Source organism: Theropithecus gelada, chromosome 12, assembly GCF_003255815.1.
Source record: "Theropithecus gelada isolate Dixy chromosome 12, Tgel_1.0, whole genome shotgun sequence".
Taxonomy (NCBI): Eukaryota; Metazoa; Chordata; class Mammalia; order Primates; family Cercopithecidae; genus Theropithecus; species Theropithecus gelada.
The window spans coordinates 83,020,956-83,048,019 of NC_037680.1; the positions used below are offsets into that span (position 1 = coordinate 83,020,956).

Below are 27,064 nucleotides of genomic sequence, written 5' to 3' on the forward strand. Positions count from 1 at the left end.
GGCTAGTTTTTTTTTTTTTTTGTATTTTTAGTAGAGAAGGGGTTTCACCGTGTTAGCCAGGATGGTCTCGATCTCCTGACCTCGTGATCCACCCGCCTCGGCCTCCCAAAGTGCTGGGATTACAGGCTTGAGCAGTCTCAGTCTCATCCTGGAATCTTTTAAGAGATCGCATGCCCCAACCTTTCCATCCTGGGATCATTTGCAGTGCTGTCTGTGATCTTTTTGTGTCGTAATAGTTCGCGGTGTCATCTTGGAATTATCTTGTCATCTTGGAAGTGTCTTTTCATCTTGGAATTATTTCAGGGACTATAAGTCCCAGTTATCTGTCTTGGAATTGTTTTCGGGGATGGATGCTCCAGTCTTTTCATTTTGGGGTCTTTGGAGAACCGTATGCCCCAATGTTACTGTTTTAGCATTCTTTGCAGTACCGTGCACCGCAGTCTTTTCATCTTAGAATCCTTTGGGGTACCATACTCCCGGTTCATCTTGGAATTATTTGGGAGACCGTATGCCACAGTTTTTTTCAGTGTACCACAGTTTTAAACATTTATGTTCACCTATTGAGAGACATCTTGGTTACTTCCAGTTGCCCCAGTTTTTTTGTCTTGGAATTCTTTGGAGGTACTGTATTTCCTCTTTTTGTCTTGGAATCATACACCCCAGTCTTCTCATCTTACAATTCTCTGGGGGTACAATATGCTCCAGTCTTTTCATCTTGGGATTCTTTCAGTGAACGCAGGTCCCAGTTTTTTTGTCTTGGAATTCTTTATGGGACCACACACCCCAGTCTTCCTGTCTTGGAAAGGTTCGTGCCACTCTATTGCATGCAATCCCGCCGGCGGCACTCTACAGGGCTTGGAGCCGCCTGCGCTACGGTATGCAGCACTCTCCACGGTAGCTCCCTGGGGACTCAGCTTTTCCAGTTCCTCATCTTTAGGCTGCAACATCATGGCAATGTCCAATAAAAAACAACGCAAGCAGTAGCCATCATGCTGCCAACACTGGCAGTGCCCTCTTGGGCAGTGGCCACTCTGCTGAGCGCATTACTAAGCCCAGAGCACTCTATGGACTCATCATCTCCATCTGGTGTTCACATATCCTGCTTGCTGCTCCAGTTGTCCCCAAAATATGCCCCAGACTTGTTTTGAGCAGGTATAGTAAGATGCACAGACACACAAATGATTGCCAACGAACAAGTCACAGTTTATTATACTCACAGTCCCCAAGACACGGGAGGGGGTCACTCCACACAGGGCCACACAGGGAAGTGAAAAAGCAGAATGAGCAGGCGTAGAGAGAGGGAAAGCACTGGCAGACTATTATGGATTTCTCAGGAAGGAATGGGCAAAGGAAGGTAAGCAAATGGCGCAAATTTAGGATTGGATAGTTTGCATTGTTTCAGCAGATTCTGCGCTATAGGGTGCATTGCCAATTGTGTAAAAACTGGTTTTGGAGACTCTGAGTATCTCTTAGTAAATCATGAATTTTAGGGTCTGATGCTCTTTCAGCAAATTGCTGCTTCTTCAAGATAGTGAACTGTAGCTTGGAGCCCACAGTGAAGGCCCTAGAAACGAGTCTGCCCGTTGTTCTCCCTCTTCTTTCTTTTCAAGATTTTAAAACTTGTAGCAATAAACACATAACATTAAATTTACCATATTTACCATTTTAAGCGTATAGTTCAGTAATATTAAGTATATTCACATTATTATGCAACAAATCCCTGGAACTTTTTCTTCTTGCAAATCTAAAAGTCTATAATCGGTAAACACTAATTCTCCTTCCCTCTTTCTGGCCTTTGGTAACCTCTTCCTACTGTTTCTGTGATTTTGACTACCTTATTTAGTCTTTCTTTTCTTTCTTTTTCTTTTTTTTTCTTTTCTTTTTCTTTTTCAGACAGGGTCTCACTCTGTTACACAGGCTGGAGTGCACATGCCGTGTTGTGATCACAGCTCACTGCAACCTCGAACTTCCCGGCTCAAGTGATCCTCCTACATCAGCTTCCCGAGTAGCTGGGACTACAGGCACTCACCACCACACCCTGCTAATTTTTAAATCTTTTATAGAGACAGAGTTTCCCTATGGCTGGTCTCAAACTCCTGACCTCAAGGGATCCTCCCTCATGGCTGGGATTACTGGTGTGAGCCACTGTGCCGGGGGCGGTTTTTTTTGTTTTTTTTTTTTTTTTAGAGACTGGGTCTCACTCTGTCGCCCAGGCTGGAATGCAGTGGTGGGATCACAGCTCATTGTAGGCTCCACCTCCTTGGGCTCAATCAATCCTACCATCTCAGCCTTTTAAATAGCTGGGATTACAGGTGTGCGCCACAACACCTAGCGATTTACTCCTTTAGATCGTTCATCGGAGTCCTTTTGTGACTGGCTCATTTTTTTTTAAGGACCCTACATACTGTTTTCCATAATGGCTATATTATTTTACATTCCTACCAACAGCTTCCAAGGGTCCCAACTTCTCCATTTTCTGGCCAACACTTGTTATTTTTGTTTCTTTTTTCTTTAATAGTGGGGATGTTATGGGCTGTGTTGAGGATCAGTACACAAACATTCGCATTTGAATACAATTCTTAACATACTAGAATGAAAATCTCAAAAGCCATGTCGTTGTGATCTTTTCTAAAATGATTCCAGTGACTTCCCAGCTTCAAAGCTGGGAGCAAATTTTCCTTAAGAGCTGTTAATTTACAATGTAATATAATATAAATTACATGCTCAAATTTTCAATCTTTCACGGCATATTAACAAAGTTCTTACGAAAATTGGACTGCCATAACCAAAGATGTTACAGAGTGCACATAATCCTTTTCTTTCTTTCTTTCTTTCTTTCTTTCTTTCTTTCTTTCTTTCTTTCTTTCTTTCTTTTTTTTTTTTTTTTTTAGACAGAATCTCAATCTGTACCCAGGCTGGAGTGCAATGGCACGATCTCGGCTCACTGCAACCTCTGCCTCCCAGGTTCAAGCAATTCTCCTGCCTCAGCCTCTCGAGTAGCTGGGATTACAGGTGAGTGACACCGTGCCTGGTTAGTTTTTGTATTTTCAGTACAGACGGGGTTTCACTATGTTGGCCAGGCTGGTCTTGAACTCCTGACCTCAAGTGATCCTCCTGCTTCCCAAAGTGCTGGGATTACATGCGTGAGCTACCATACCCCGGTCAAGTGCACACAATTCTGACAGGGAGAGTAAAGATTAAGGAGTGGTTTTCTTTTCTTTCTTTTTGTTTTTCTTTTTTTTTAGACACAGGATCTTGCTTCGTCAGCCGGACTGGAAGACATTGGTGCGATCACAGCTCACTGCAGCTTTGAACTCCTGGGCTCAAGCGATCCTCTCAGCTGCCAGAGTAGCTGGGACTACAAGCGTGAGCCACCACGCCCACCCGACACCGCCCCCCTCCCACCAACCCCTTTTGAAAGTAAAATATTTAGAATGGCTTTTATTTCTAGGCAACTACCATTGATCCCCCCTCTGTCTTTCAATGTTCACCTGACGAGCTCCTGGTGGTAGCGGATAGCTCTGACAGTGACAGAAATAAGGTAAGGTCCCAAACTAGTGACCCCAGGCCTGGGTGGTATTTCATCTTTGGTGGTGCCATTGGTTTCCTGTTGTGAGATTATTCCTGCTGTTGGGGTTAGGACACTTAGGCCAGGGGCAAGGGACTGAGGGGGTGTGGTATGCGGTGTAGTGGGGGGTGGGGGGTGGGGGGTGGAGGGTGGGAGGGGTGAGGGAAGACTCCTTCCTTTGCTACGGGTGTTACTTTCCTCATTCACTTTAGCATTTAGCCCCACCTTGGGCGGAGATAGTAATCTCGCAATTGTTCCGTGCACATCAGCTTTCCTTGGCTCGAGGCAGGGAGGACCTGGTCTTTAATCTGTCTTGTCTTTAACCTTAGTCAATCAGGAGCCGCTATGTGGTCAATTCTTGTTAGACCAGAGGCGCCTGGTCGAATGACTCTCTTTGGGAAGACTTGGGTTGATAATGGCAACCTCATACTTTAGGGTGGACACTGCAAACAACAGGCAGCAGAGGGCTTTATGCAGCTCGCATAGCAGCAGCACACCCCTCCAGCAAGCAGTTCTGCTTCCCCACATGGTGCTAGCCACGGGGGAGAGCCACAGCAAGCTACACACGGGTCAAAGGCATTTTGTGGTGCCCCTCATGCTTATGACTACACACCCTGCTTGCTGCGCCAGTTGTGTTTTTCTCTAATTTGATCTTTCCTCTAATTTGCTCCCAAGACAGAGACTAGCTATGAAGTCTAGCTTGTACTGAAGGGGCTGCCCCGAAGGGGATGTTTATATTGTATTTTTCACAGAATACTTCTTTACCCTGACCTAATGCCTGATTGTCCAGCCTGTATCCTGGTGTCCCTGTCACAGGAAACTTGTTTTCATGGGCAGATGCCCTTGTGGCTCTTGTCTGACCTGTGTCCAGTTTATTCCAACGAAGCCGGAATACTCTCTCTGAGGGCCCTGACTGGCAGAAGGGTTCGCTTCCAGTGTTTAGCTCAGGTGACACACAGCGGAGGTAACACAATGAAACACGTGAAATAACAAAAGCAGTGTGTCACTGACAGATCCCAGAGAGAAGAGGACAACATGCCTTGCGGGACCAGCGGGAAGCGGGGAGCCATCTGGGACATGCACGCTCAGGCAGCGGGTGGGGAGCAAGCAAGAGTGTGCAGGGGAACTGTGGGCCAAGCCTTTGGAGGGGTCCAGGGCGTCACCCAAGCGGGTTTCCCGCGGGGAGTACTTTTTTTTTTTTTTAAATCAGGTTTGGCTCCTGTTGCCCAGGCTGGAGTGCAGGGGCGTGATCTCGGCTTACTGCAACCTCTGTCTCCCCATTTTAAGCGATTCTCCTGCCTCGGTCTCCCGAGTAGCTGAGATTACAGGTGGCCTACCACCATGCCTGGCTAATTTTTTTGTATTTTTAGTAGAGGTAGGGTTTCACCATGTTGGCCAGGCTGGTCTCGAACACCTTGACCTTAGGTGATCCACCTACCTCGGTCTCCCAAAGTGCTGGAATTACAGACGTGAGCAACCGCGCCCAGCCCCCGTGGGGGGTTTAGAGCAAGTAGGCATGAATTCCGTGGGGGCACGCATGCTGTGACTGGGAGGGGGACACTGTGGCATACCTGTGCAGTCCATGCAGGGTGTGGGGGCCAGTGGGTGAGTCTAGTAGGTTGTGCCTAGCTGTCCTCTAGGTAGGTGGTCACCAGGAGGTGGTGTATAAAGTAGATTGCTGGATCATGTACCTTGAGGAACAGAGAGGAGGCAGAGAGTTGAGAACTGGAAATGGTGTCAAGGGTGACTAAGCTCTGCTTCTGGTACGAGAAAGTCCAATTTATATTCAAAGTGGATGCCAGGTAACATAAAATTATAAGAATTCCCTACAGCTTTGTATTACAGGATATAAAACTACCCTCTCCGCCTATGGTTTGTTAACTTGACACCCACAACAGTAAAGTGCTCCCATAATCTATATCCCACAGTTTTCTGGTTGTATAAAAAATAAACAGCAAATGATTTTGCCTCTTTTTTTAAAAAAAAGCACTTAGTTGGGAAGCGGAGGCGGGTAGATCACGAGATCAGGCGATCAAGACCATCCTCACTAACACAGTGAAACCCCATCTCTACTAAAAAATAAAAAAATAAAAATTAGCTGGGGAATGGTGGCACACGCTTGTAGTCCCAGAGGCAGGAGAATCGCTTGAACCTGGGAGGCAGAGGTTCCAGTGGTTGTGCCACTGCACTCCAGCCTGGGCGACAAAGCAAGATTCTGTCTCAAATAAATAAATAAATAAATAAATAAATAAATAAAGCACTTAGGCCAGGCGTAGTGACTCAAGCCTGTAATCCCAGCATTTTACGAGGCTGAGGTAGGAGTATTGCTTGAGCCCAGGAGTTCAAGACCAGCTTGAGCAACATGGCAAAAACCTGTTTCTACAAAAAACAAAAAAAATTAGCCGGGCACAGTAGCGCATGCCTGTAGTCCCAGCTCTTCAGGACCCGGAGGCAGAAGGATTCCTTGAGCCCAGGAGGTCAAGGCTGCAGCGAGCCGTGTTCTTGCCACTGCACTCTAGCCTGAGTGGCAGAGCAAAACCCTGTTTCAAAAACAAACAAAAAAAGCTTTTACATTTTAAAAATCATATTTCTTCCTTCTTAAAAACATTTCCAGGCTGGATGTGGTGGCTCATGCCTTTAATCTCAGCATGTTGGGAGGCCGAGGGAGGCCGAGATGGGAGGATTGCTTGAGGCCAGGAGTTTGAGACCAGCCCAGGCAATGTAGTGAGACCCATCTCTTTAAAAATCAAAAATCAAAATAAATAAATAGCCGGGCATGGTGACTCGTGCCTGCACTCCCAGCTACTTGGGAGGCTGAGGTGGGAAGAGTGCTTGAGCCCAGGAATTAAGGCTGCCGTGAGCTATGATCATGCCGTTGCACCCCAATCTGGGTGACAGCAAAACCCTATCTCGAAAAAAAAAAAATGCAGAGCTACTTGTATGTTTACAAATACAGTATTTGATACAAATATTTCTCAGAATTGCACAAGAAGGAAGACAGGGACCACTGATAAAACAAGGGTGTAGGATATTAACCAGACTTGGCTTCTTTCTCTCCTGCTTCAGCCGAGGCTGGCCTCTCCTTATTTTCAGTTTCGCCATTTTCTGCCGGAAAATCTTTACTTTCTGGTGTAGCTACTTTGGCCTGTTTGTCTTATACTCCCGTTTCCCTTTTCTTTGCATTTTTTTGTTTGTTTGTTTGAAGATTTATCCTTTCCTGTTGCCTGTTTCGGATTTGTTTTCACTTTTGTACGGGCAGGTTTAGCTGATAACCTCACCAGTCTTCGACTCTTCCTTCACTGCCCTTTCAGTTGTGCGGACCTTCCTCTTGGGCATCTTGGCAGCAGGGAGGGCGCCTGAGGGTACTGGTGCCTGCAGGCTTTGAGCACGGGGAGCCTTCTTGAAGCAGGGCTGCCTGGCCACTTGGAAAAAGGTAGGGAGAAATCCATGTGGAAGAAGGTAGGGAGTAATCAGAAAGTCCAAGGTGGGACGTGAAATTAGAAAGCACTTGAGAGCCTGTTTGGAGGTTCTAACAGGGGAGTGCAGCTACTCATATACCCTCCATCAAAGAGCGATCCTCCTCTATCAGAGTGGGAGCTCACAGCTCCGACTTTGACAGAGCTCACAGCTTCAGGAGGGAGGGGACACCTGGCTAATCAGACAGATAAAAAACAAAGCGCTCTTAAGTTTCTCAAAAGCATCTTTGGATGGGGGATCCTAGGCGACCAGGTGGGCATATGGGGCAAGGCAGTTACAGAGAGATCCTGCAGTTTCTGACCCCAAAATCCCCTCTATTGTCTTTTTGTTTCTGGCAGAGTAAACTGTTGAACAGTAGAAGCCCAGTCTGTGGAGATAGTTTTTCCTGTGGCTGAGATATCATGACCCAGACACTGAATGCAGAACTTTGTCTTTAGCCACCTGGTGGCCCTGTATTCCTAATGCCTTAGGTGTTCAGAAGAGCACTGTCATAACGGGCAGGACATAGAAATCATCCACATATTGAAATAAAGTGAAGTTTCCTGCGTATTTTAAGTCCCTTAAATAGGACCCTCAGTAAATCCTTGGGGCATAACTGTCCAGATATATCGTTGTCCAGATATATTGTTGATTGTGAAAAAAAACAAATACTGAGAATCTTTATGAAAAAGGATGCTGAAAAAATCTGAACACAAACTGATGACAGGTGAAATATTAGATGTTGGAAGGGACCACAGCCAGTCTAGTATTAGGTTTGGGCATCAGGGGAAATCTGGGTTGGACAATTTTATTGATAGCTCTCAGATCTTGGACTGGCTGAAAATCCTCTTCCGTTTGGCTTTGTAGTGGCCATAATGGGAGTGTTGCCTAGACTAGAAGTGGGGATTAGCTTTTCTTTGTCTATTAAATCTTGGGTTATTGGGTGGAGCCCTTCAAGTCCTCATGGTTTTAAATGATTTGGGGTAGTCTAGGGAGGAGTGTGGGAAGATCTGTTTCCACCTTAAGGAATTCTGCAGGCCATGTACCAGTGGGGTTTGTCGCCCACAAAGCAAGGATTTTGTCTAACAGTTGATGTAAATCCTTAGTAGAACAGTGCTAGGTTGAAGGGGGAAGAGGAACTCAGAGAAGTCAGACAAAGCCATTAGGGGACAGACATGGGGGGGCAGGAGTTTGAGAGGGGTCCCTTGCGGGCACAGTGAATTTTGATACTCCAATTCCTGAAAAGATGCCTTTTTAACAGATTTACAGGGGTGAGAGAATTGAGAAAAAAAGTTGTGCTGAGCTTTAAGAGGCCCCCCAAAAACATTAAGAGGTTGAGAAAGGCAAATCGTGAGACAAATGATCAAAACCTGCTGCTGAAAAAGTCTAGTAATGCTGAGGAAGGAGCACAGGAACCAGAGTGGTGGGTGGTGTTAAGGGTAGATGATTGTGCAGTCTAGATATTGGTATCAATAAGAAACGTGGTCCGGGCACGGTGGCTCACATCTGTAATCCCAGCACTTTGGGAAGCTGAGGCGGGCGGATCACAAGGTCAGGAGTTCAAGATCGGCCTGGCCAACATGATGAAACTCCGTCTCTGCTAAAAGTACAAAAATTAGCTGGGTGTGGTGGCATGCGACTGTAGTCCCAGCTACTCGGGAGGCTGAGGCAGGAGAATTGCTTGAACCCAGGAGGCGGAGGTTTTAGTGAGCCGAGATCACGCCACTGCACTCCAGTCTGGGCAACAGAATGAGACTCTGTCTCATAAATAAATAAATAAAAGAAACATTTTTTCAGTTGAAAGTGCTGGACATTTACTTCCTCGGAGGGGAGTCAGTGATTTTCTACGAGAAGGGCCCTGAAAGTTTTCCCTCCTCTTGAGAGCTGGGCAATTCTGGACCCAGTGTTCTTTTTCTTTACAGTATTGACACACTTCTAGATCACTGAGAACCCATGATTTTGGAGCTTGCTCCATGGGTTAAAATCTTGGGGTTTTTCTAATTGTTGTGATTACATTGATTGCATTGCCACAAACCTGTGTATTTTCCAATTGTTTGGAAATGCTACCTTTATACTGTTGGACTAATGTCTGAAGCTCATACATGTCTGCATTTTTCTAGTTGATATTATTTTTTCTTTTTTTCTTTTTCTTTCTTTCTTTCTTTTTTTTTTTTTTAAGACAGAGTCTCGCTCTGTCACCCAGGCTGGAGTGCAATGGCGTGATGTCGGCTCACTGCAAACTCCTCCTCCCGGATTCAAGCGATTCTCCTGCCTCCGCCTCCTGAGTAGCTGGGATTACAGGCGTGTGCCACCACGCCCAGCAAATTTTTGTATTTTTAGTAGAGATGGGGTTTCACCATGTTGGTCAGGCTGGTTTCCATCTCCTGACCTCGTGATCTGCCCGCGTCAGCCTCCCAAAGTGCTGGGATTACATGCGTGAGCCACTGCACCCAGGCATTGATACTATTTTTTTTTGTGATGTGTGAACTCCAGCCTGAGACCATTTACAAAGCTTGTGGCCAGAACAGAGGTTTTTTGGGGAAGTCAGTTCTCACCCTGAATGTTCCTTCCATGTTGTCTCCAGTCGATGACGATAGTTTGCCACAGTTTCATCCCTTTGTTGTATACAGTTTTGAGTACATGGCCGATTGGTTTTGGTCAGATATTCAAAACTGTGCGGAGCGAAGGGGATTGAACTGAGGGATGCCTCGCAGTAGTTTATCTCTTATTTCTTTCAGTCTTCCAGGGGTCAGGGATAGGCTGAGAAAAAAGGTCCCTGGAAATGGTGATCCATTTGGCTTTTTTAAACCAAAAGGAGGCATTTCCAGGTTCAACCAAGAGCTGGTTATATTGATATAAGTCAGGGAGAGTATGACCCCAGGACAATTCTAAATTGTTCAGTAAATTGTCCTTTTCCTTTCCTTTCAAGGGTGATGGCATGTAATTCAGACCAAGACCAAAGTTTAAATTACGACTCTTTCCTCAGTCTAGCTTGGGAACAGGGGCCTGCTGTACCCTGGCTTCATCTGTAGGAGATTAGGGCCCAGTGAATCTTAAGGTTACGGGGAGTTGAGGGCACTGAGGTTCCGTTGGTAGAGAATATTGTGGGAAAGAAGCATGCAGGAGAGAGCTGGGAGCAGGATTTGGAATTGCTATGGGGTTTTCTGGGTTAAAAACATGTTTCTGAAGGCATGATGTAAAGGCCTCAATGGTTTGAGTAAGGTGTGAATTATTTCGCTGTTTTTTGGCTTCTTCCTTAAATAAGCAGACCCTTATGCATCTGAGAATTTTGTTCCTTTTTGCTCTGGGTGTCCCTTTAGGTGGATTAATTTGGGGATATCCGAGGAGCCCCAGAGGGCCATTGTAATTCAAGATCTTCAGTAAAGTTTTGCCGCGGAGAAAGAACCCGGCCAGTATTGGGACCATGGTGGTGGCGCAGGATTGGAGGAACAGAGGTTTCAGTTGACTGAGAAGTTCCTGTGAGAGAAACAGCCTCAAATAGGGAGAATAGAAAGATGTCGTGAGGACTCAGGAAAGAAAATTTTCCAGGGATCAGGGAATGAATTCCAATCAGAACAAGGAGCCAGCAAGAACTTCCAGCCTAGGAGGTACTTTTCAAAAGAAGCCTGGGACTCTAACCCAGCTTCCGAGGGTATACTCAGAATTGTAAGAATCAGGCAGGGCGCGGTGGCTCATGCCTGTAATCCCAGCACTTTGGAGGCTGAGGCGGGAGGATCACCTGAGGTCGGGAGTGTGAGATCAGCCTGACTAACAAGATGAAGCCCCATCTCTACTAAAAAAATACAAAATTAGCTGGGCATCATAGTGCACGCCTGTAATCCCAGCTACTTGGGAGGCTTAGGCAGGAGAATTGCTTGAACCCGGGAGGTGGAGGTTGCAGTGAGCCAAGATCGCGCCATTGCACTCCAGCCTGGGCAACAAGAGTGAAACTCTGCCTGGGGTGGGGGGGTGGGGGTGCGAAGAATTGTAAGAATCAAAACCTGTGCTCCATGTGCGTCAACAAATGCTTGTTCAGGCACTGGATGTGGAGTTCCATTCCCCACTGGATACCCAAACTGCAGGAGGTAGGTGGTTCCCATCCGGACCCAAGTCGCCGTACCAGGCCATTGTCAGAAATACAGCGGGACTTGAGTTAAAGTGGTGAAAAAACAGATTTTATTCAGTAACTACTGAAAGCAGGGAAGGAGCTGAGCTCTATTCCAATTTGGGCAGAGGTGATTTGGGTGTTTTAAAGAAAGAATGAGGGAGACGGGAATAAAGGAGCTCCGAAGTGTGGGGGAAGTGAAAAAGTGCCAAGGAGAGCTTCCGGATAGCGAAACACATGGAGGCTCCTGGAGGGTGTCCTCCCAGAGAGGACGTGGAACCTTCCCGCTCCCACTGCACACTTGCCCTGCGCGTCTCTTCCATCTGGCTGTTCATCTGCATACGTGGTAATTTCCTTTATAGTAAACCAGTAAACGGAAATTTGCAGCAGCTGTGAAAAACTTCAATTTTCTGAATCCACTTTTGATTTTTAGTGGCGATTGTTTAAATGTCTCAGTTTTAAGTACCATAACGAAAGGAAAGCATACGATTCCTTTCTTAATGAATCAGAAGTACATTTTGCAGTTTTTGTTTTGCTTTTTCAGACAGGGTCTTACTCTGTCATCCAGGCTGGAGTGCATTGGTGGGAACACAGCTCACTACCTACTCAGCCTCCTGAGCTCAAGCGATCCTCCCACCTCAGTCTTTCGAGTTGCTAGGACCACAGGCGCCCACACACTACACTGCCTAACTAATGTTTTGTTTTATATTATATTATATTATTTAATTTAATTTTATTTTGTAGAGACAGAGGTCTCACTATGTCAACCAGGCTAGTTTTGAACTCCCGACGTCAAGCAATCCTCCTCCCACCTCAGCCTCCCAAAGTGCTAAAATGATAGGTATGAGTCACCGCACCCAGCGATTTTGCAGTTTTTGGAAACCACGAGCTTGATTTTGGTGTGGACATTTTGGAAACAAATACACTTCATGTGTTCTCAGTAATGTTGATGATAGATTTACTTCTGAACCTCTTGGACGTGTATATGTTAGAAGTTCTCCACCAAATTTACATAGAATTAAATAGCTGTGAAATTACTGTAAGAAGAACCAAAGCAACATTGGAAATTTGGTAACTAATGCCATGTTGGAAGCTACTTGTGCCAATGTAGCATTGCTTCATACAGGTACTTCCAGATCTAATTGAATATATCCAGTGGGAAATTTCACTTTGAATGATTTTTTGGCTATCCTTCTCATAGTGGACCCCAGTTTTAGTTGTCAGAGTAACACAGGCACAGCTGCTTGAAGGTCTTGAAAATGAGGTTAACAAATATTCAGCTTTAGATGGGAGTTTTTCTCAAGTTGTTGGACTAGAATGTGGACTCAATTCAGATGCAGAACTGGGACACTGAACAATAAGAGATAATGTGAAAGTTCAAGGACCACACGAAAAAAATTTACCTTCTTGCTGCTATAAACAATAAAAATTTACCTTCTTGTTGCACATGGGAAAGATAGTTACATTATGCCTGATAGTTGTTCTTGAATGTTTGACACAGAAACTGTACAAGTACCTTCCACAGTCATCATGAATCACTTTGAATCGATAAAAATTTTATAGGGAAGGAAGCAGTGTCTTTCAGGCCATTGAATGAATTTGATTACTACTACAAACAAATCATCATTATTAACAGCCTTCAAGGAAGAATCAGATAAACCATCAGCAGTAATTGTAGTACCTGGCATAGAAGGGCGAATTTGCCATATTTCTCAGCACATGAAAGAACATTTGTACCAACTTAGAGCTGGAGGGGAACAAGGTTTAAGAACTTTTCCCATTATTAGTGGTAATGCATCTGAAAATTTTGATCCTGATTGAAATACTATATGGGTAATATATAATCAATGCCCAAATGAATGGAGAAAACATACACTTTTAGCATTGTTAAGCACAGTAATGTAATTTTGGCCCTTTGGTATTGTTTTAGAATTAATTTTAATTCTAGGGATATTGCTCTAAATGTGCTTCTTATCACTTTTGACTCTTTAGTGTGTTATCCAGGAAACAATATATATATATACACTTGTGAACTGTTGTTTGTGATTTAAGCATATATATTGAATAATGTTTCCAGATTAAATGACTTCCAAGCTCCAAAGAAAAGAGTGCGAAGCATTGGTCAATATAAACGTGATTAGGCCAGCTGTGTCTGCTAGCAGGCAGTTATCTGAATTAGGGATCTATCCTCCCACAGAGAGTTGGAGACAGAGGCCTTACCCTTCTTGATGATTATATTTTGAAGGAATGGCTCTCAGATCCTTGAGAGAGATGCTCCTGAGTTACAAGAGCTACATATGTACAATTGTGAGGACTTTTTGCTAAATGCCCTAAGAAAGGGTGGTCAAGGAGCTATCATCAGATGTGTGCTGGCTAGAGCACATAGTAAATTTTCCTGGCAGCATTTAGCTTTCTCAGGCAGGCATTATTTAGGGGCCTGGGATCATTCTAGGGACACAGCCTTATGCTGCTAGAAGCCAAACTTGTTTGATCAGGTCTCAGTGCAGGGATTTGGATGGGGTTTTCATGTGCCAAGGGTTCTGCACTCTTCCTTCTCTGCCGCTTGGCACTGTGCATGGTGATCTGTACGGTAATCTACACAGTGTGGTGCTCTTCACTGCAATCTGTGGGACAGCTCAGGGAGAACTCAGCTTTTCCAGCCCCCCAGTTTTAGGTTGAAAAATCATGGTAATACCCATTGAAAAACAATACAAGCAGTAGCCAGCAAGCAGCAAGGTGCCAACACTGGGGTGCCCTCTCAGGCAGTGGCTGCCGTCTGCTGGGGCCAGTTATTAAGCCCAGACCACTCTACGGACTCATCATCTTCATGTGGTGTACACATCTACCTTGCTTGCTGTACTAACTGTTCTAAAAATATACCCTAGCCTTGTTTTTGAGCAGGTGTAGTAAGGCACACACAGCGGATGCGCAAATGATCGCCAGGAAGGAATATTGTTTTTTCTTTTCTTTTCTTTTTTTTTTTTTTGAAACGGAGTGTCGCTCTGTCACCCAAGCTGGAGTGCAGTGGTGTGATCTAAGCTCCCTGCACTCTCTGCCTCCCGGATTCAAGCAATTCACCCTGCTTCAGCCTCCCAAGTAGCTGGGATTACAGGCGCGTGCCACCACTCCCGGCTAATTTTTTAGTTTTAGTAGAGACCGGCTTTTGCTATGTTGGCCAGGCTGGTCTCGAACTCCTGACCTCGTGATCTGCCCTCCTCGGCCTCCCAAAGTGGTGGGATTACAGGCGTGAGCCACCACACCTGGCACATTTTTTATTATACCCACAGTTCCCAAGACACGGAAGGCAGGCATACTACACAGGGCCACACAGGGAAGTGACAAATTGGGGTGAGCAAGTGTAGAGAGAGGGGAACTGCTGGCAGAGCCTTTATTATGAAATTTTCAGGAAAGAATGGGCGAAACAAAGTAAGCGAGTGGCGCAAATTTAGGATTGGATAGTTTGCATGGTTTCAGCAAATGCTGGGTTATAGGGTGGGTCCCTGGTGGTCTAGTACCTGGCGCTATAGTAAATAGGACAGGGGATAGTGTCCCAGGCTGTAGAGTTCTGATAAAAGGAGATGGCTGGGGGTGGTGGACAGGTGATTGGTTGGTTTGCATAGCAAAGGCGTGCTGGCAGGCAAGCTGTTTGTTATCTCTGGGAATTAGTTAAACCCAAGAAAGGTGGTTCCCCAGGTCCCAAAGGCCCTAATTGCATCAATAATACAGAAAATAAGAACATACAGTTAATCCAATTGGTCTTGTAGTGCTCTAGCATTACAAAATTTTCTGGAGCCCTTACCATATCATAATATTTGAATGTTACCAATTAATTTAAAAAAATAGGATCTGTGGAATTCACAGCCTCTAAATTCTTCCTGATAGAGTTATTCTATTTGAATATAAATTGCTTTATTGTTGCCAGTTAACTGGTGAAAATGTCGGAGTTTAAATAGAACAGCTCAATAATATAGTTTTCTTTTCTTTCTTTCTTTTTTTTTTTTTTTTTTTGAGACAGAGTTTTGCTCTTGTTGCCCAGGCTGGAGTGCAATGGTGCGATCTCGGCTCACTGCAGCCTCCGCCTCCCAGGTTCAAACGATTTTCCTACCTCAGCCTCCAAGTAGCTGGGATTACAGGCATGTGCCACCACGCTCGGCTAATTTTGTATTTTTAGTAGAGACGGGGGGTTTCTCCATGTTGGTCAGGCTGGTCTCGAACTCCCGACCTCAGGTGATCTGCCCGCCTCAGCCTCCCAAAGTGCTGGGATTACAGGTGTGAGCTACTGCAGTGGGCCAATAATATAGTTTTCATGTTGATGACCTCATTGTCTAAAAGGCAATAGTAATTCTTTCTTTAAAGTTGAATCTCTAGAGGACATAAGCTTTGGATAATTTTTGGATTAAAGAAACAAGTGGGACGTTTGTAGCATTTTCAGCCCCAATTATCACCAGACATTAAAAGCACTCTTTGAGGGCTACCGATTTTGTTTCTACTAGTGAGAAAACAGAAAGGAGGAGAAAAAAAACGGGTGAGTAAAAAAGAAAGAGGAGCAATAGAGAAAGAAAAAAGAGAAAGGAGTAGAATATGGCAAGAATTGGTAGAGAATTATTGGAAACAAACACCTCAGCTATGACTGTATGAAGGAGGTGTATTACAAATGTTTCCATAAAGTATGAAGTGGAAAGACTTGAATGAAGGAAGAATACAATGTAAAGACTATAACTGAGAAGTTAAAATCACACTATGCCTAATTTTAAATTCATGTGGGGGGAAATGTTATCATGATTTTATACTTGTAGTTTCTTGCCCCTGCAACTCCTTTGCCCACATCTACTCCTGATAAGCAAAAGCAACTATTTTAAAAAATTTACTTTGAACTGGGCATGGTGTGGCTCATACCTGTAATCCCAGCACTTTGGTAGGCTGAGGTGGGAGGATCCTTTGAGGCCACGAATTTGAGACCAGCCTTAGCCACATAGCAAGACCCCATCTCTAAAGAAAAAAAAAAAAATGGCCTGATGCGGTGGTTTGCACCTTAAGTCCCAACTACTCAGGAGTCTAAGGCAGGAGGATCGCTTGAGCCCAGGTTGTAGGCTGCAGTGAATTACATGCCACTGCATTCCAGCCTGGTGACAGAGTGGGACTCGGTCTCTATTTTAAAAAAAATTATTTTGTCCTAGGTGGATCATCTGTATGTTTACATTAAAAAAGGCTTATATTGCTATTTAGTGATTTGCTGACTGTAGACATTACATTATATATTAAATTCCTACACGACAGACGAGGAGTTATTAATAACTCATTTGCACGATTTCCCCTTGTAGTCTTCTCCCCACACTTAATTATACTGCCATTCCGTAATTGTCTATTGTATATTTCTGCAACTTAAAGCCTTATACTTTAACTTCCTTTCTCCTTCCTTCCTTCCTTCCTTCCTTCCTTCCTTCCTTCCTTCCTTCCTTCCTTCCTTCTTTTCTTTTCTTTTCTTTTGTTTTCTTTTCTATTCTTTTCTTTTTTTCCTTGTCGGAATCTTGCTCTGTCGCCCACGCTGGAGTGCAGTGGCATGATCTTGGCTCACTGCAGCCTCCGCCTCCACCTCCCGGGTTCAAGCGATTCTCCTGCCTCAGCCTCCCAGGTAGCTGGGATTACAGGCGTGTGCCACCATGCCTGGCTAATTTTTTAATATTTTTTAGTACAGACGCGGTTTCACCATGTTGGTCAGGCTGGTCCCAAACTCCTGACCTCAAATGATCCGCCTGCCTCAGCCTCCCAAAGTGCTAGGATTGCAGGCATGAGCTACCACGCCATTCCCTCTCCTTCCCTCCCCGGCCGTCCCCTCCCTTCCTCCCTCTCTCTCTCTTTCTTTTTTCTTTCTTTCTTTCTCTCTCTCTCTCTCTCTCTTTTTTCTTTTCTTTTCTTTTCTTTTTTTTTTTTTTTGACAGTCTCACTCTGTTGCCTAGGTTGGAGTGCAGTGGTGCAATCTCAGATCACTGTAGCCTTGATCTCCTGGGCTTAAGCAGTCCTCCCACCTCAGTCTCCTGAGTAACTGGGACTATAGTCATGAGCCTCTGCACCTGCCCTGCCGGTTTTTTTTTTTTTTTTTTCTTGAGACAGATTCTCGCTCTGTCTTCAGGCTGGAGTGCAGTGGCACCATCTTGGCTCACTGCAACCTCCACTTCCCAGGTTCAAGTGATTCTCCTGCCTCAAGCCTCTGAGTAGCTGAGACTATAGGCACACGCTACCACACCCAGCTAATTTTTGCATTTTTAGTAGAGAGGGGGTTTCACCATTGTTGGCCAGGATGGTCTTGATCTCTTGACCTCCTGATCCACCCGTCTCGGCCTCTCAAAGTGCTGGGATTACAGGCGTGAGGCGCTGTGCCCGGCCTGCATTTTTTGCGTCAACATTTTTGTTCCAACAACTGGGAAGATGAGGACATTTAACACTACTATCTTTCCCTCTACCTTACAGGGAGGAATCAACATGACAAATGGAGATATTTTCTGACCATTCACATTACTTTAATTGGATTTTATTATTTATTTATTTTTGAGACAGAGTCTTCACTCTTTCTCTCAGGCTGGAGTGCAGTGGCGTGATCTCAGTTGCCTGCAACCTCCACCTCCTGGGTTCAAACGATTCTCCTGCCTCAGCCTCCTGAGTAGCTGAGATACAGGCTTAAGCCACCATTCCCAGCCAAATTTTTATTTTTAGAAGAGATGGGGTTTCACCATGTTGGTCAGGCTGATCTCAAACTCCTGAGCTCAAATGATCCACCTGCCTCAGCCTCCCAAAGTGCTGGGATTACAGGCATGAGCCACTGCACCTGGCCCACAATTATTTTAAAATAATGATTTGGATGGGGCATGTGCATGAATCCCTTTATGCTTAAAGAAAACATTTTACTTTTTAAAGAGCTAACATGCCAGGCTTAGGGGTAAAAGCTTTATAATGATCTCACCTGACTGAATAGGTAGAATGAAGCACACAGTAATAGAATTTGGGAAAAGAAATAGCCCACACTCTAAATTGATGAAATCTAAATTCTTTTATGACCCAGCTATGAGATCTTGTTTTTTCCTAATAGCCTTTCCTTAAGACATTAGCCTAATATTAGCTTAAATGGCTTACAAAATGTAGGCATTATTGGAATGCTTTCTAGACACAAAAGAGCGGGTTTTGGTGTTCCTTAGAAGAAGGAAGAATGTGAAATAACACATACCTAGCACTTTTTTCTCCCTGGACCAAATATGTTGGGGGAGGGAATGGAGTACATACAAACCCAACCCTGATCTCTAAGGTCCTTTAACTATGTTTAGATGTGTAATGTGTTTAGATCTGTAACGGGTTAATAAAGAATTGAGGGGGAAATTACAACTTTTGGAGCTTAACCTTATAGATAACTAAGCTCTCCCACAAAACGTGCCCATTGCCAGTAGACGGAAATCTGATTTGTGCCGACTGCTGATCTGATGCAGAATGGCACTCCCTTTGATGTTTTATGATAGTATCATGTTGGAAGAAAAATTTTGCCAACTAAACTATAACACAACAATTTCGTGTAATTTAGTGTTTTTCTTTTTCTTTTTTTTTTCCTCTTTGAGACAGGGTTTCCACTGTTGTCCAGGCTGGAATGCAGTGGTGCGATCACGGCTCGCTGCAGCCTCTACATCCCAGGCTCAGGTGATTCTCCCACTTTAGCCTCCTGAGTAGCTGGGACTACAGGCATGCGCCACCATACATACCCGGCTGATTTTTTTTGTATTTTTTGTAGAGACGAGGTCTCGCTGTTTCCCAAGTTGGTCTTGAACTCCTGGGATCAAGAGATCCTCCCGCCTTAGCCTCCCAAATTGCTGGGACTACAGTGCGAGCCACTGTACCTGGCCTATTTTTATTTCATACTCAGAGCACTCTCAGACCGTGACACATTTATTACGCATTGATCTTGTAAAATTGGTTTAGGTATTTCAGCAACTTATTCGTATTCGGAACTCAACTTTTACTTATATATTTTTTTAATTTTTTTTTTTTGAGACGAAGTCTCACTCTATCACCCAGGCTGGAGTGCAGTGGCGTGATCTCAGCTCACTGCAACCGCTGCCTCGCAAGTTCAAGTGATTCTCCTGCCTCAGCCTCCCCAGTAGCTGGGATTACATGAACGCGCCACCATGCCTGGTTAACTTTTGTGTGTGTGGTTTTTTTTTAGTAGAGATGGAGTTTTGCCATGTTGGCCAGGCTGGTCTCAAACTCCTGACCTCAGGTGATCCGCCCACCTCGGGCTCCCAAAGTGCTGGAATTACAGGCGTGAGCCACTGTGCCGGGCCCAGAGCTCAAGTTTTATGAATTACTTTTTGAATCAGTTGTCCATGGCTGTAGTTTTCCACCGAAGGTGTTGGTGATGCATCTAACCTTAAGAGTGCCCCAGCCAGGCACAGTGGCTCATATCTGTAATCTCAGCACTTTGGGAGGCGAAGGTGGGAGGATCCCTTGATGCCAGGAGCTTAAGACCAGCCTGGGCAACAAAGTGAGAACCCCATCTCTACAAACAATAAAGAAAATAACCAGGCATGGTGGCACACGCCTGTGGTCCCAGTGGCTTGGGAGACTAAGGCAAGAGGATCGCTTGAACTTGGGAGATCGAGGCTGCAGTGAGCCGTGTTTGTGCCACTGAACTCCAGCCTGGGTGACAGAAGGAGACCCTGTCTCAAAAAAAAAAAAAAAAAAGAGACAGAGAGAGAAAGTAAAAATGCTGCATTATATTGTATGTGTATGCAGCATTTTCTTCCAAGCAGCTGATCTTATTCTGCAAGTTTTGATGTTGGCACCTTCTTGATCTCACCTGAATATGTCAATTGCGTGTTTTCACGCAAAACATTCAAGACTTGTTTTCCTTCTTCGATGGTGTTATTGAATAAAATCTGTAGGGGTTGTAATTGACTAACCAGGCTATCAAGAATAATATCCAAGTTATTTCATTTTCGGGGGGTGCAAGTAGGCTTAGTATTTAACTGTTCATATATAGGTTCCCCAAATCCGTCAAGAATGAATGTACTTGGTGAGTAACCCAGGGCTTCCAGAAGACTACCGGTTCTTAGCCAGCCCCATCTCTTTCTTTTCTAAATGCTGGGGAAATCTCTTTTTGGTCCTAGGAAAATCTTCTCCAGGAAAATCTTCCTTCTTTCCCTAGGAAAATCTCTCTCCAAGTTTGAGTAAATTTTGTCTGTTAATTCCCTTCCTGCTAGGGTTATGTGTTTTATTAAACAATGCACTTATCTCAGTTGAAATGAGGACAACCTGCACAGCAACATCCACGTTGTAATATGTGGAGGTAATGACAACCAGGTCTGTACTGCTACCTGGTCAACGAGAGTTTGTAAGATGCATCTTGATTTCACAGATGTTAAACTGTGGGGAAAAATGTGGCTTAGCATCTGTGAAATACATAGTGCCATGGTGGTTGGATCAATGTAAAGTGGATTTTCTATAATTCCAAAGTTAGGATGTGGAAAAAACTTGCCTTAAAATAAATCCGTACTTTTTGGTATGTTAAATCTAAGGGAGGTTATAAATCGAACAGTTGCAGGAGTCCAAGTTTAAAGTGAGAGAAAGATGTAGTGGGGGAAGAAGGAGCTGAGAAATACAGAAAGAATGAAAACAATGGATGCAAAAGCAACGGGCAAGTTTTGTTTTGTGTTTGTTTGTTTGTTTTTTAAAGGGACAAAATCACAAGCTTATTAAAAAGGGTAACGACAATTATAGCTACAGCCAAACAGCAAAGTAGCTCATTTTAAGATTATTTTTACATTAGACATAAGCTTTGCAACAGGGCCTCTCTTCATTTTAGTAAAATTGGTTTAGGTGTTTCAGAAACTTCTTATCGCAGATTATAATTTCATATTCAGTAGTGTTATTCATTTAGGTTTGTTATCTCCGTTACAATTAAACTGTTTTTGCTCACAACTATATTCGTAATGGGTAGCGCAGTAAATATAATTGCATGACCTAATGTTTGTTAATATTCGTAACCCTTTAATGTGCAGGATAGATCTTTGAATACCTAACTTCCTTAAGCCTCAGTTTTCTCATTTGTCAAAGGGGGGACAATAATAGGATTCATTCAGTTACTCTGAAATGAAATGCAGTAATGTATAGAAACCTTAACGCCTAGCACAGCAAGCGCTCATTGAACACCAGCTTTTGTGAGATGCACCTCACTATGAAATAGGCGTGGAAACAGAAAACGACTAGCTCTCTTAGCCCCGTTTTCTTTTCTACATTCATATGTTGCTTTGAATTGGCAAGCAGCTTTTATTTGGACCCTCAAACGCTAAAACCTTGGTCTCTGCTTCGCGTCCTAACTGCGTTTATGAGTCTGGTCATTTTCGTTGGAACGTGATAGATTTCCAAGCTCCAGAGTGGGGCCCTGACCAGGGAGGAAGTGTCCGCTTTAAGAGCTCCTGGAGGGGAGGAAGGGGCTCCTCAGCCCGGGTGGGAGAGTGAGTGAGTGAGTGAGTGGGCGGGCGGGCAGGGGGCGGTCCCGCCGCTCCTGCGTCAGAAGGGGTCCGGTTTTCGCACCTTCCCTGACGTCAAACCTCCATCAGGGTTGCAACGCCACGTTGCCTTGGATGCCTGCGTGAGTGGAGTCGCGACTCGGAGCCCGCGTCCTGCGAGACGCGCTCCCTCCCCGCTTCTCCCCTGCGGATTGCAGGGGCCGAAGGCGCCTATTTCTGGCTCCGCGGGCAGCGGGGCCGCGGCACTTGGACGGTGTGGGGTTCGGCCGCCGCCACGGAACCGGAATAAGAAGGGCGACCGCCCGGCGCGGTCCTCGGTCTCCACCGCGGCCCGGAAGGAATCCGGGAGGCCTCCGCGGAGGTGAGTGCCACGGCGGGGGCGGGGCGCGGCCGGGCCGACGCCCGCGGGCGGGGCGTGCTCGCCGGGCGCCCGGGGCGCCTTCTTCCTGAGGGACGCCAGGACCACTCGCTGGGCTCCCGCGGCCGCCTCGCAGGTCCTTGGCTTCCCCCAATCCCGCGTCCCTTTCTGCCCCTGCTGCGTGAGAGGTGTCAGCGGCTCCGGGCCGGGATCGAGGTGGCGGTGCGAGGGGAGGGGAGGAGGTGGGGCGCGGGCTGCACTGCGCTTCTGTCCGGGGCCCTGGGTCAGAGAGGCCTCGGGCCCGGGCTCGGGGAGGGGGCGGCCTGCGGGGTCGGATTGAGGGCCGGGAACCCGCGGAGTCTTGCCCCTGGGCACCTGTGGGGCCGAGATTCCGAGCCACCTGTCCACACACCCCCTTTCCCCAGCGCCCTGCGTTGGGTGCAGTTGGCCCCAGACCTAGGCCTTTCCCAGCCTCGGGCTATTGTAGTTTATTTGGAAACGTTTGATTTTTGTGTTAGTGATCCTTTTACTACCGCCGTGCAACAGTTGTGTAAATGTGGTCATGTTACGCCATCGTTTTTACTTGCTCCTAAGAAGGCCCTTGCCAGCTCCTGCGATTATCCCACGCGATGATTCTTGGTAGCTCGTGGAAAAAATGCGTAACAAGATACTGGTTCTCAAGGGACCAAAACCCCACCCCCACCTAAAGGAAATGGCTTGTTTTTGTTTTTCTTTTTTACAGCAATATGCTACGTGTGGGGAGGGGGAGGGACGACGGAGGCAGCCTGTAGCGATCTCATCCTCGAGAGAATCTGCTAACAATTTGGGGGTGTATCTTTCCCTTCTCATTAATTAATACACAAACGTGTGTTACATAAGGGGTGTTTATTTGCTTTTTTCACTAAATACATGGAAGACCTTTTCTCTATCGTTTGAACCCAAAGCCTAGAAGGCAAGAAAGCAACTCGTTAGAGAGTTGATAAAGTATCACTGCAGTGGCCAGTGATTTGGATAGAAATAAGCTGAATTCAGGGTAAGAACTGGTTTCTATAAAATATTGTTTACTCTGCGTAATAATTGGAGGCAGTGTTTTTTCAAACTGAGTTTTTTCAGCCGGTTCGTGAATTGTGAAATTAATTTAGTGGGTCATGACTAGCATGCAATTTTTTTTAAAAGATTGCATTAAAAAATCAGAATGCATTACATGTAGTGAGAGTATTGTTTTGTGAAAAATGTTTGTGCGCGTGTGCATTGTGAAATTTAGTGGGTCGTGACTAGCATGAAAGATCGCATAGAAAATATCAGAATGCATTACATGTAATGAGAGTATTGTTTTGTGAAAAATGTTTTAACTGTGCGTGTGTGCCTGTGAGTGTGTGCTCGGTTGTAATTAAAAATGTATTGGTTCCTGTGTGTCATGTTAAATAATCTTGAAAGTCGCTAATCCAAGGTACTGTCAGCACTCAGCTGAGCAATGATGCAATTAAAATAAACATTAGTTTTATTTTTTCTTTGGAATAGTGTTGTTGTTGATTGCAGCAAATAAGAGTCCTAATTATTTGTTTTCACCTAATATTAAAGCAAGTAGTATTCCTAAAAATACAGAGAGGAAGTGTCAAAATCGTTAAAAGGTTAAAGCATAAACTACTCAAATTGACCAGTGATCACATCTCAGTTACGCTGGTTATTGGTGTGAGACCTGCAATGAGATACCTCTTTTCTCTCAGCCTCAGTTGCCTGATTTGTTAAATGGGAATTAATCATGGCAGCTACCTTATAAAGCTGTTTGTTATTTAGATGAGATAATGCACAGGAAGCTGTTGACAGAGCGCCTGGCTCAGATTAAGTACTAAGTATTAGCTATTATTATTTTATTAAGACTGAATAGAGGTGTCTAGGATAATGCTTGTCACCAGAGGAAAGCCAGCATAGCGTGGATAATCCAAAAAAGGGGAAAACTGAAAATTAGTAGTGTTGTGTGGAGGAACTGACACTGAATTAGGGTGGTCTTTTTATGTCATTCGGCCATTGTTTTGTCATTGCCCCTCAATTGCTTCCTTACTACTGGACAGAAAATTCAGATTGTCTTATTCAGAAAACCAAATGCCTTTCTATTGTCTTTCCTTATTACTATTTTTTATTAAGTTGATGTCTCTTTTGTCAGGCATTTGAAAAATATGTTTTATGAGGATTGTGGGTTTTGTTGGTTCTTACCACACTGCCACACTCAGTTTGAGAAATACACACACGACAACTCCAAACTCATTTCAGAAATATTTTTATTGATGTTTACCTCTGCAGCTGGTGCAGATCTCAGGTGTGCAAGAAATATTTCTTAAAAAACAAAAACAAAAACAAACAACCAAAATGCTGTTTTATTTTTATTTTAAGACATTTCTACCTAAGTCATCTGGGTAGCTCAGAAATCTCTGTTCACTGCCTGGGATAGGTTTATGCAATTTTAAATGTTACATAAATGAATGAAATAAGGTGAACATAGTCATTTTTTAAAAATAGCATTGTTATTTTTATGAAAAATAAATAGAATGCTTTGGATTCATAAAAAGGTTATATTTGCAAAAGAACTGGGTATGATAACTGTGAAAGATTAGGGAAAAATGTTTACCATTGATCATAATTCTGCTCTCAGATTTGAAACTGCCTTCAGATTTTTGTTCTGCTTTAGAGGAACAAAAATGGAAACTCAGGGGTGAATTACGATGTAGTTTATGAAAAGACATGTCTTGAAACTCTAATCTGTCAAAAAAGAAAAAAAAAAAGCAACAACCCCCATACTAAAAATACCAGTGAAACAAAAAAAGCCCAATTTGGTCTTAAACATATATAAACTTAGAAGTTTTAAGTTAAATATTAAGGTTATGTGTAGATTTAAAAAATTATCTTACTGATTGACTTTAAGAAGTTAAGCCTCCAACTACTGGTTCTTGTCTTGACAGGGCTTTTATCTACACTGACAAAATACTATGCAATCATTAAACATTCTATTTTATTTTACTTTATTTTCTTCTATTTTATAATAGCATTTTATAATGATATATAAAGGTACTCATTATATGTGGTTCAGTGAGAGAGGGTGGCTATAGAATAGAATGTACTGTACCATCCCATTTTTGTAAAAATATGTTTAGAACAAAGAAGAATACGACACGTTAATGGTGGGTAGATTATGACTGATTTTTATGCTCTTTATTTTTATAATTGTACTATTATAAAAGTTTTACTTTTGTAATAATAAAAGTCATTTTTAAAAGAAAAATTAAATGTGTGTTTTCTTGTTTTATAAGCATACATGACTATGCTTTAAGGGATACTGACTCTTAACTTGGAGATTTTGGGAATTGACTAATTCTCCAGTATTTTAGGAAATGGTGCTGAGTAGTTAATAGTTATGTCCCTTACCCTTTGGAAAGCTGTTTTGAGTAGGAGAGAATCATTTTTCCAGAATTTTCTTAAACCACTCTTTCCAAAAAAAACTTCCACAGTGCCTAAAGGTACGGTCTAAGTTCTTTAGTCTGCATTTGAATACTACCATGTCAAAATCCAGTCTACTTTCCCTGCTTTATTGCCCCTGAAATTCTCAAATGAAACCTTAGATTCAGCTGGATTTGTTAATTTACTGTCTCCAAATGTACCTTGTATTTTCTTGCTGTTGTACCTTTGCTTGTTTGTTAATCGGAATATCATTTCCCAACCTTTGAGTGAGTAAATCCCACCCATTTTCCAGTATCTGGTTAAAAAACCATATCCACAGTGGCATCCCTGGCCACTCTAGCTAAAACTGAACTTTGCAGTTGAACTGATTGCATTTATTATTTTTGCTGAGGCATTTCTTAGGCAGCACCTCATTCTTTGGCTTGAATTTCTCAATTTCATTTAAAATTTTTTTGAGGGCAAGAAAACTTGTCTCATATTTGCCTCTATCCCTTAAAGTTTCTACCATGGAACTCTGCATTGAGTAGGTGCTTAATAGTTATTCTTTAGGCCGGCCGCGGTGGCTCACTCCTGTAATCCCAGCACTTTGGGAGGCCGAGGCAGGTGGATCACCTGAGGTCGGGAGTTCAAGACCAGCCTGACCAACATGGAGAAACCCTGTCTCTACTAAAAATACAAAATTAGCCAGGCATGGTGGCGCATGCCTGTAATCCCAGCTACTCGGGAGGCTGAGGCAGGAGAATTGCTTGAACCCAGGAGGTGGAGGTTGTGGTGAGCTGAGATCGTGCCATTGCACTCCAGCCTGGGCAAAAAGAGCGAAACTCCGTCTCAAAAAAAAAAAAAAAAAAAGTTATTCTTTGATTATACCGTGGTGTCACTGGCTTTCTTGAGCCCATGTGTTGGAATTTTTTCTTAATCAGTGATCCTGGATAAGGAGCAGCACTTTGCCCACAGCAATGCGGAGGAATAAAAAACATGCTTCTGCTTAATAGTGTATTGATGTAGATAGGTGATAAAAGAATTGACAGTATTTTTCATTAAAGCTAACGTGTACCTAAGCCTCGGGAAGTTTCTTATGAAGCTAATTTTGGGTTTGACGGCATTTTTGTTCTCAACCTTACCAGAGGCACAATTCAGCCTTACAGTCTTTTACAGCTACAGTTCCAGGAACCCAGAGACCTGCAGTGTTTGATGGTGGGTTAGATGGGCCATCACAGTCACTGCGCCAGAACTTTAGGAGGTCATGTGTGAGATTCAGTGGGTCATAGTATGTAAAGTGCTTTGTGTTCCAAAGTTAATATTTTTTCTTTTATTATTGGGAACATGTCACTTTTCAAAATATATCTGGATATGTTTGGTCAATGGTAGACACTTATGGGACCTCTTTTTAAAAATGATTTTATTTTAATTTACAGATATTTGCCTGAACTAATACAGCTGATGAAATACCTGACTTTTTCCTGCTCCAGGTAAATAATTTGTTACTTTAAAAATATCAGGTTCTAGTAGAATTCAGAGTTTGTATAAAAAGACCTATTTAGGCATGCAAAGTAATGTAAATCCAGGCCCTAAAGAAGTGATTCCTTTAATAAATAAGTTTTATTAGTTTATAAAAA

At 43.9% G+C, this 27,064-nt stretch overlaps 1 protein-coding gene and 1 pseudogene across 2 annotated transcripts in view; one reads left to right on the forward strand and one right to left on the reverse strand.

Moving 5' to 3' along the window:
• LOC112635874 overlaps positions 1-8,999 on the reverse strand; it is a 25,860-nt pseudogene extending 16,861 nt beyond the window's left edge.
• Positions 9,000-21,692: 12,693 nt separating this feature from the next.
• Positions 21,693-27,064, forward strand: part of ZDBF2 (zinc finger DBF-type containing 2) — a 38,579-nt gene continuing 33,207 nt past the window's right edge. The window contains exons 1-2 of one of the 2 annotated variants that reach the window (XM_025404741.1): positions 21,693-21,998; positions 26,864-26,917. The gene's annotated coding sequence lies outside the window, so the exon portion shown is untranslated. Of the gene's footprint in view, positions 21,999-22,079; positions 22,132-26,863; positions 26,918-27,064 lie in introns of those variants that run through there. The other variant, XM_025404742.1, reaches the window with a different exon arrangement.